Source organism: Sinocyclocheilus rhinocerous, unplaced genomic scaffold (assembly GCF_001515625.1).
Source record: "Sinocyclocheilus rhinocerous isolate Xijiao unplaced genomic scaffold, SAMN03320098_v1.1 scaffold1960, whole genome shotgun sequence".
In the NCBI taxonomy this organism is placed as follows: Eukaryota; Metazoa; Chordata; class Actinopteri; order Cypriniformes; family Cyprinidae; genus Sinocyclocheilus; species Sinocyclocheilus rhinocerous.
In genome coordinates, this window is record NW_015661990.1 from 5,297 (window position 1) to 14,959 (window position 9,663).

The 9,663-nt window shown below is 37.7% G+C and overlaps 1 pseudogene; it reads left to right on the forward strand.

Annotated features, from left to right (window-relative positions):
- The window catches only part of LOC107727067 (methylcrotonoyl-CoA carboxylase subunit alpha, mitochondrial-like), a 10,581-nt pseudogene extending 3,381 nt beyond the window's left edge, over positions 1-7,200 (forward strand).
- The last annotated feature ends 2,463 nt before the right edge of the window (positions 7,201-9,663 follow it).

A 9,663-nucleotide genomic window follows, 5' to 3' on the forward strand; every position in this document is an offset into this window, starting at 1 on the left:
ATGCACACACACACACACACACACACACTCTCTCATACACACTCTCTCACACACACACACAGTCTGAAGCAGTGACTGATACACTCCTGTCAACACGCTTTGACTCTGAATGATCGCTTTAGAAGAACAGCCACACCTGACAAACATTTTCAATATCAAATCTGTACTGGAATCTACAATTTTAAATATTGTTATATTAATTATATATTTACATTTTCCAATCTGCATGAATAATTAGTGCATATTGCACCCTGAAGGGGTTTATATTGCAATATTATGTTGATCTTATTTTTTCTTTTTTGACTTTATAAAACTGCTTTTACATATTCAAGATTTATTCAGTGCTTTAGTTATATATTTAGAGAAGCGTCACACATTTTGTTGAGGTCAGGGGTCAAGCTCTTGCAAATTAATCATGATTAAGTGTCTGCAGTCAAAGTAATAATTGCTTTGATCAGATTCTTGACTAATAGTTCCAGAGGGTCAATTTATATGAGTTATGAATATTATTATGAATGCATGAATGATCAGTGTGCTGATTAATGGACGGCTCACCTGATTCTTCTACATGTCAAGACTATCAGATCGTTCTCTTGAAATAGAAACGTCTGCATTATACATGAGCACTAAAGAGATGTCATGGATCATAATGGAGGATTTCAGCATAACAAGCCTGAAATAGAATCTGCACAGCAAGATCTGTCGGGATGAGTGAAGCTCACCAAGAAATGTCTCCAAAAATAGTCAATTATATTTCACTTAAAGAAAGCAAAGCTCATTTTTAGCACCATTATGATGCGTTGCTTTCTGACAATGTTATTATTTAATAAATAATAAATATTATTTATTTTGCAGAAGTGGCATTATCGATTACTTACAATCCAGATGGGACATACAGTATGGAGGTAAATCCTGTAAAATGCACATCTGCATTGTCAAAGCAAAAGTATAGCAGGATTGTTTGAGAGATTCCACATAGTCTTAAGTTAGGGTCATCATGTACTAAACATGAATTTTCACATGTTTTGGGTTCACATTTGTGGTTGCTAGACTGGAGGTCAGGTGTTTCATGCATCAGGGGAGCTGCAGCTGGAGGGGGAATTTAACCACATTAACATGACAAAGCACTTGCTGCAATATGGTTCTGAGAGGTTCACAGATCTGCCAACCAAGCACAAGCAAAGCATCAGCTTTAGTACAAGAAAACAGCAGCACTTGGATTGGAAAAAAGTAAAACTAACTAAAAGTCCCAGTACATGTCGGCCCAGACCTGAAAACTGTATGTCAGGACAGAACTATCTACTAATGATCTGTGTTCATTAAAGAATAAAACCTGGCTGCCTCCTAGTAATCATGTCTTGCATGTGCTGCAGAATGAAGCGTGAAATCACAGCATCAGTTTTCCTTTCACGCATCCTTTCCACGTCCACAAGTGTGTCTGTCGTTTGATGGGGAGGGTCAAAGCTCTGGAAGACATGGCGAGAGACGGGTGGTCAGTGTGAAAGACAGACAGACAGACAGAGAAATTAGCTTTTCCAGACATTGTCTATATCCCTTACAACCTTGTTTTCACACACAGATTATTACATATGGTGTCTATCCTGACTAAGACCCAGTACACCTGCTGTGGCACCATCAGACAGGTCGCCCGGACAGTCCTCAAAGCACAACATGCTCAAGGAAATGTAGTCATCATCATTAACAGCCACAGCAAAACTCATCACAAACATGAGGAGGATCTAGACTTACCTGAACTAAGATGGAGAGAAAATAAAAATGCTTGATTATTCTGAACTGCTCAAATTCTTGTGGTCAGAGATCCTACAAAGAGAAAACAACAAGAGTGTACAGCATTTTACTATAAAAATTACAGAGCGGGAAACAACCTCCACCAAACCTTTCCTGTAGCTGCTTGTTAAACGAGCACAACGCTGAAAATTAATCTTGGACCAATAGCCAAAAAAAGTCATTTCCAACCACTTTTTGTGCTGTTCTGTTATCGACAATGTGAAAATGCTTAAAAATAGTTTGCGGAATTTGCTTCTTCCAGTCTGTTTCCATCAAATTTACCTTTTACCCGAAAAAATGTTGTGTGTACGTGATATCATCCATGCATTGTCGCATACATTTATTTGCATTGAAGCCCTTTTCTCAACAATAGTTTTGAAGTCATTTGAAGTGTCGATAGAGAATTTATACTGTAAAGTTAAACAAAAAAAGATGGTCTTAAACTGTATTGATAAATGGTATTTCCATCAGCTATATCATAATACATTTATATGGGTTAAACCTGTTTTCACAAGAAGGAAAGAAAGAAAAAGTCCCTGGATGGAAACCTGGCTACTGGGAATTAATTCTGAGACTTAGTTCTTATCAATAAAAAAGTAGCGGGAAAATCCTACTTGCATGTTCAGAATCCAGATCCGTGGGTTTACACTTTAATCTTCTCCAACCCACCAAAATAACCTGACCTGTGTTTTAGGCTTACAAAAATAATTTATCATATTATTATTATTATTATTACTTTTAAATCATAAAATAATACAGTGACCTTATAAGTCACACTTAATCAATCACTGGTATTAAACACAAATACATCTTCACAGCGTTTTCATAAGGAAGTAATTACAAATGAACATACGGTTACAGACTATTCTTTTTTTTATAGAAATATACACGAATTTAAGCATTCAAGTGTGCCAATGTGTGTCAAATTAATCAGTTATCCACTTAGCCTCAATAAACGTCTCATTGCATAATAATTTCGAACTAAACTTCGACATTAAAAACAATGTTTAAAGACTATCAATACTTCCAAAATCCTTGTTGTGTAATGATGGTATTTTTATCCAAATGTGGTCAAAACGCCAGTTTAACACGCTTAAAATCAGCATTAACTTCTCACCTTGCTTCTCTCAAAATGGCGGATTCCCCTGATGAATTGGCGTTGGCGCCCAATCGGTAAGCCCCTCCCCTCGAACGCAGATGAGCCAATGGCAGCTGAGTATCAGCTGCGCGGGGACCGGCGTCGTGACGAAAATTGATCGTCTGCCGAAAACTGATTGCCGAGCGCGCGCAGAATGTTAAAGCTGTATCGCCCCAGTTTCTACACATCTACGGCTGCTTTTATCAGGATCAAATGGCCATAACCTGCAAATACACATAACATTATGTCCGTGCTAATAGCAAAGAAACTTTTCTTGTAACGGAATAATCAAAATTGTGGCCAAAGAAGTGTTTGCCGTTTATAGCGTAATCTGGCATGATAATTACGTGATTATAGGCAACAATAGAAGCCTATTTTACTTGCTTTGTGCCAACCAATCCAGTCCTTTTTACCAGGTGAAATATGTAGTAACATAGCTTCTGCCTCACAATGACTTGATTGCACTCATGAGGGTTATATTTGACAGATTATAGCTCATGCAGTCCTTTTTACCTGCTGAAATACCTTTAAATGGCCAATACAAGCCATAAAATGCAGTTTTACACTTGCCAAAAAGTGACAGACTCTACTTATTGACTCAGACATCTGTAGGTTTCAGCGCCATAGAGAAACATTGGACGATCCGAAGCTTTCATCGTTTGATGGTGTTTATGCTATAAAGAATGGCAAAGCGATGTGCTGGGGTCCTAACACTGATTCCAGGTGTCCTGAGAGGATGGGCCTATCAAAACAGAGCAAAATGTCCCTCAGCATTCAACCCCAATCCCAATGAACACGAAAACGTTCATTTTCTGGGTGTCATAACTCTCATTGAGTTATAATTTTCATCTGCTCAAGCAGAACGTTAATGCCATCTTGTGCTTCAGCAAGGTATCTAAACCCAGCTAACGTTAAAGTTAGTGAGATGCTAACGTACAAACATAAATAGCGAACTGTTCGCACACCATGTACAGTGTAGGTCAAAAACACGTAAACGAAGGTCTACATTTCAGTGCCTCTCCATATTGAACCAGTTAAATGTAAATGAATGTAACCGTACCCTGCGGTACATGAATCCTGGATGTTGTTATCTGTGATCGTGACAGTAACACGAGGCATTGTGATCTGTGAACCCTCACTTCCAAATTAACCTTGTTACCCACCATATTTATTTTAAAATCTTTTATATATTCCTCTATGGCATATTTAAGTCCCACTTGAATGAATTGTTCCTTCTGTGTCCAAAATTGATCAAAAACATCTTGGGACAAGGTTTTCACACTGACAGCTGTCACTGTAAGACAGTTAGCAACTCCGTTTGTCAGAGTAAGCAACAGTAACTAAGGGGGGCGGGGCTTACCGATAGGTCAGGCTAGGACAGGCTACTTAAAGGGGTCCTCTATTATGCTCTTTTACAAAGTCTTGATTTTGTTTTGGGGGTGTACTAGAACATGCTCTCATGCTTGGTGTTTCGAAAAACATTATTTTTCACATAATTTACATTATTACAATACCTTTCTCCCCAGCCTGGCACAAACGGCTCGATTAGTTCCGGGTTTGATGAAGGCCCGCCTTCCGAAAAACAAAATGTGTTGTGATTGGTTAGCTGTCCCAGTGCGTTGTGATTGGCGAACAGCTTAGGCAGTGTTTCATTACTGCCCCTCCCCTTGCCAAAGCAGCAAGTTACGTCTGCTCCGGTTTAGTTAAGGATGGTGTCAATATTGCCATATCAATCTGAGCAGGATTCAGACCCAGAGAATATTGAACAAGTGTCCAGTGTTGCCAGATGCTGAGGGGGTTCTTGCCGTCATGGACCGCTACAGTGCTCGTTGGCTTTAAAGCAGGGCAGCCTCCTGCATTCTTAACACACTCTGAGGTGTGCACGAGCGCATTTAGAGTGTCTGTAATGAGCCGATTTCGTGTATGAATATAGAAGCCCTATGACTACAACTACCATCATTTGAATTGTCATAAAATTATGAAATTATCGTACATTATGGGATTTTTTTCATTATTGATCGTACATCGTACAGAGGTCAAAATTATCGTACAAATACAATAATTATCGTACGTCTGGCAACACTGGCTCCATGTGACGTTTCACCTTGAGTGAAGTGAAAAAGCATAATAGGACCCCTTTAAAGGATAGATTACCCCAAAATGAAAATTCTGTCATCATTTACTCATTGCAAAACTGTAACTTTTTTCTTCTGTGGAACATAAAAGACAAATGTATCAAGATTTTTTTTTTTTTTGGGCTGCATCATTTACTCATTGCAAAACTGTAACTTTTTTCTTCTGTGGAACATAAAAGACAAATGTAACCAGGTTTTTTTTTTTTTTTTGGGCTGTTAAAAAAAAAATCCTCAAAGCATCTTCTTTTGAGTTTAACAGAAAAATAAACACATACAGGTTTAGCATGACATGACAGTAGGCTACATTATAAGTTGAAAATTGCTCTTCTCGCCATATTTCTCAATTCAGAATACAGTGCAATGCTGGAAATAATGCTGTTTCCTGTGAATGTGCGAGACTTCCGTTTCATTAGCTGCTATAGATAAATAACTAAAATAAGTGCAGTAATCAATGTGTTTATTATTACTATAATGAATTAAAAAAACTGTGATAGCCAAATATTACACTATAGAGGCCCATTACATAATATAATATACACTACACCTAAAGCTTGGCCACTCATCATTTAAATGATCTTATATTTGAGATTCTTCAAAGTCACCATCATTTGCTTTGCACAATCTTGACGCTCACTCACAGCCAACGCTGATGGAATTCCTGTACTGTACTGAAGGAGTGTGCGGGACACTTGTTGGCTGTTTTCCATTTAATATCTGTATACATAAAGCAGGCACATTGATATTTGCCTACACATTTAATTTCTAACATTTAAGTCTTTAGATAAAAAAGTTTTTAAGTTCATGAGACACAAATTCAAATGCGTCCAAACTTTTGTCAGTAACGGGAGACAAACACACACACACACACAGATCTATATCTATATAATTTAGTTGTTTTATAAGTACTTTAGTAACATATAAATGACATTATAGCTTTGATAACTTTTATTGCTTCAAGATCCATTGAATAATGCTTGTAAACCCAGCTGCTGTAATGGAACACGGGACCACCAGATGGCTATTAAAGTCAACCATGCAGAAAAGCTTCAAGTAATGAACCAATATGTTTATGTATTGAAGGCCTCATTTCTTCATTTTGCAATACTAAATGCTTAAGCTGTATATTCACTTAGTTTTTTTTTGTAGTATTCGCAGAGTTTGCATGAAATCACCCTTTAAATTGCTTTTACATTTTCAAGATTTATCCAGTGCTTTAGCAATATATTCAACTAAATTAGAAGATTTTGTTAAGGTCAGGGGTCACCAGTCTTGCTTAAGTGTTTGAGGTCCTGTAATAATTGCTTTGATCAGATTCTTGACTAAACGTTCAACATGAATATTATTATGAATGCATATGCTTATTAATATACGGCTCACACAGCCATTCTTCTACAAATGAAAACTACAAGAACATTCTCTTGAAATAGAAACAGTTCGTGTGCATTATATATGAGCACTAATGAGCAGCCATTGATCATAGTGAAGAAGGACGTCAGCATAACAATCCTTAAATAGATTCACACCGCAAGGCCTGCAGAGTGGATGAGAATCTCATGAAGAAATGTCACCCAGAGGAGATGCAGCACTTTATTATTTCTTTAGCTGAAGTGGCATTATCCGTTACATTCATTCCAGATGAAGTATTGAGGTAATTTATGTCTTTAGATTTAAATCAAAAAGTATAGCATGGTTGTTTGAGATTTCACATTGCCTCAGTTCAAGAACCATGCACTGAATTTTCATGAATGTCTCTGTTTTTTTTTTGTTTTGTTAAGGGGGATGTGACCTACCTGTGGTGCTCTGTCAATGGAGTGCTGTCCCGACCCAAACTAGTCATCCTGTACAAGTCAAATCAAGTTTATTTGTACGGCGCTTTTCACGATACAAATCATTGCAAAGCAACTTTACAGCAAATTAAGTTTCTACAATATTTAGCACATCTGTTCTGGTGGTTTTTGTTCTTTCTTCAGCATTTATGTCATGGCTAGAGCACTGGTCTCTGGATGTGTGCAGGTGGATGTACCTGTGCCCAAATTCCTGGCTGAAGTCTCCAGTGCACAGGGTGGCGCTGTTGCACCCATGACAGACACTATTGAAAAGATAATCGAGGCTCAATTCCTGTTCCTAACGTATACATAATGCAAGATCTGGATTGGTGCATCCCAAATCATAGGTCAGTGTTAGTTGGCAATACCTAACCCTAATATACATTTGACACAAATTAATGACAAGGTAGTGCTCAAGGTAGTGTCATATTGTCCAAGTACATACATGTAAGTACTTATAATGCAAAGAGTTTTATTATATATAAGAATAATAGTGATAAGATGGTTCAGGGCCAGTTTAAAACTGCTAATTTATCAGAAAGTCACTACTCATTACAAGATCTTAAGAAAGCACTACTAATTAGTTCAGACTTGAGATTTCCAACTCAAATTTCTTCTAGATTTGCAGTTTGATTTGTGATGTTTCCTCTGAAATGAAAGTTAACAGTTCTTTTCCATATTGAGTTTGAGTATTTGCTGTCACCTGTAACATTCAGTCCCTGTGGTTATTTTGCACCACGATGTCATTGTTTGGAGGATAAAGATGGGTTTGTTGGCCCCATTTTCCTGGATGTCCACCATCTCATATGCTTGGTTGATTTTCCGGGTTAACCGCTGGATGACTGTGGACTGGAGTGCATCTCCCATTAAACATATTTGCAAGTATTTGCATTTTAACAAAACCAAACCACTGAAGTATACAGAGAAAACCGTGATCACTTTATGCTTACTGTACAAGTCTGTTTAAAGAGTAGCTGCAAACATTTGTGCTGCCAGAGCCACACTTGAAGATGAAAAACCTCTTGAAAAACTGCTTAGCACAGTGATATATCGAGTCTTACATTTGCCACTGGTTAATATAGTTCACAATTACACTGGGGGAGAAGAAAAAAAAAAAAAAAAATTAAAAATTTTGGTATGGGATTTACTTTGGGGAAAAAAAAATAAAAAAATTCAGAAAGTTCTAGTTAATTTCACAAAATAATTACAAGGAACTGGCAAGTAACACATTGAAGTAAACATGAAATTTAAAAGTAGAAAGACTGAAATAGTATTTTATTTTATATAACCATACTCCATGAAATCTGACTCCTAACAGCCACCCAGGTCACGGCACCAGAATTCATCTGATACCTTTGAGATACCCTTGCAGCAACTGTACAAAAACTAAAATGTAGAACACTAATAATCATAATAAAACACTAGATTTTATAAAGATATTTATTCTGTAAATATAACTTTCATAAACATCAGCAATGAAACATATTCACTGTAAGGAGAGTACAATTAGAAGAACATGTTTACACAAAAAAGATGAAACCGCAACATGGATGACTGACATCACAGCTAGATCAGGTATTTCCAGTCTAGATTGAGTCTTATTGCTAATGTCTCGGAGTAACAAATGGCATACTGCATTGCTATATAATAAAAGAAAATACATTATACAGCAACGCACGTCCGCCGTTCAACACAAGATCTGAAATAGTAATGATCAGCAGTCAGGAGTCATTATGGGTTTGAACTTTGACATGAAAAGAGTGATATACAAATAAAAATACTAGAGAAGTAGTACCAAAATAGAGTAATCCACAATTCATAACGTAACCATACTCCATCATAAAAATCGGACTCCCAACTGCCACCCGGGTCACGGCACCAGATTTCAGCTGATACCTGTGAGATCCAGGGCGTCGCAGCCTTTGCAGCAAAATTAAACAGAAATACCAAGACTAGACTCTTCAAATCCAGAGCATTTAGGTCCAGTTGACTTAGGCCTCTGTTACTGGGTTATTGAGACAGATGACCTAAGTGTTGCATGCAGTCTGATATCATAAACTTCAATATAGTTGATCTAAGCAAGTTTAAAACGGTTGTCTCAATGCTCCGGCCTTACAATATCCCACGGCCCATGTAGGATGAATTTCATTCCTTTTACTCCGACTATGCCCTCCTACATGATTAAATACACACAGGCGTACACACGCAAATGAAAAAAAAAAAAATCAAACAGCTTTGACAAGTGGTTAGCAACACAAGCAGAAAAACAAGGAACACCGCAACAATGATAAATTAACCGGTGACAATGGTTAGAGATGACAACATAGCATGTGCAAGACAGGAAAACAAGAAATAATATGCAGGCACATGACTAATGGAGGTTAAAGTGATCGAGTTCAAGGATGATATGTGAGTTTTCCATCAAGAACCCCATCGCGACATTCTTGCATCATGATAAGTCTGTACGAACCACAACTCGGGCTGGGTGTACAGGTAGGCATCTTAGGGTAGGAGGCTACAGGTTTTTGAGCTAGCGCTACATGGCGCTCACATTTAATACCTTGAAAATCAGGCAATTAAAAGAGGGAATTATGGCTTCAAAAAGACCCCTTGTTTTCCTCAGGAAAGACGGTGGCCCTTTGCGTACAGTTCCATGGGTTTGCTAGCAGCGGAAACTCAAGACACACAAATCCTTTGGTTTTTGCAGGAGCCGTGCCTGTCCCTTGTTGCCGATCACGTGACGTGATGCTCTGAGTAACAGAGATTTTAAAGTGTG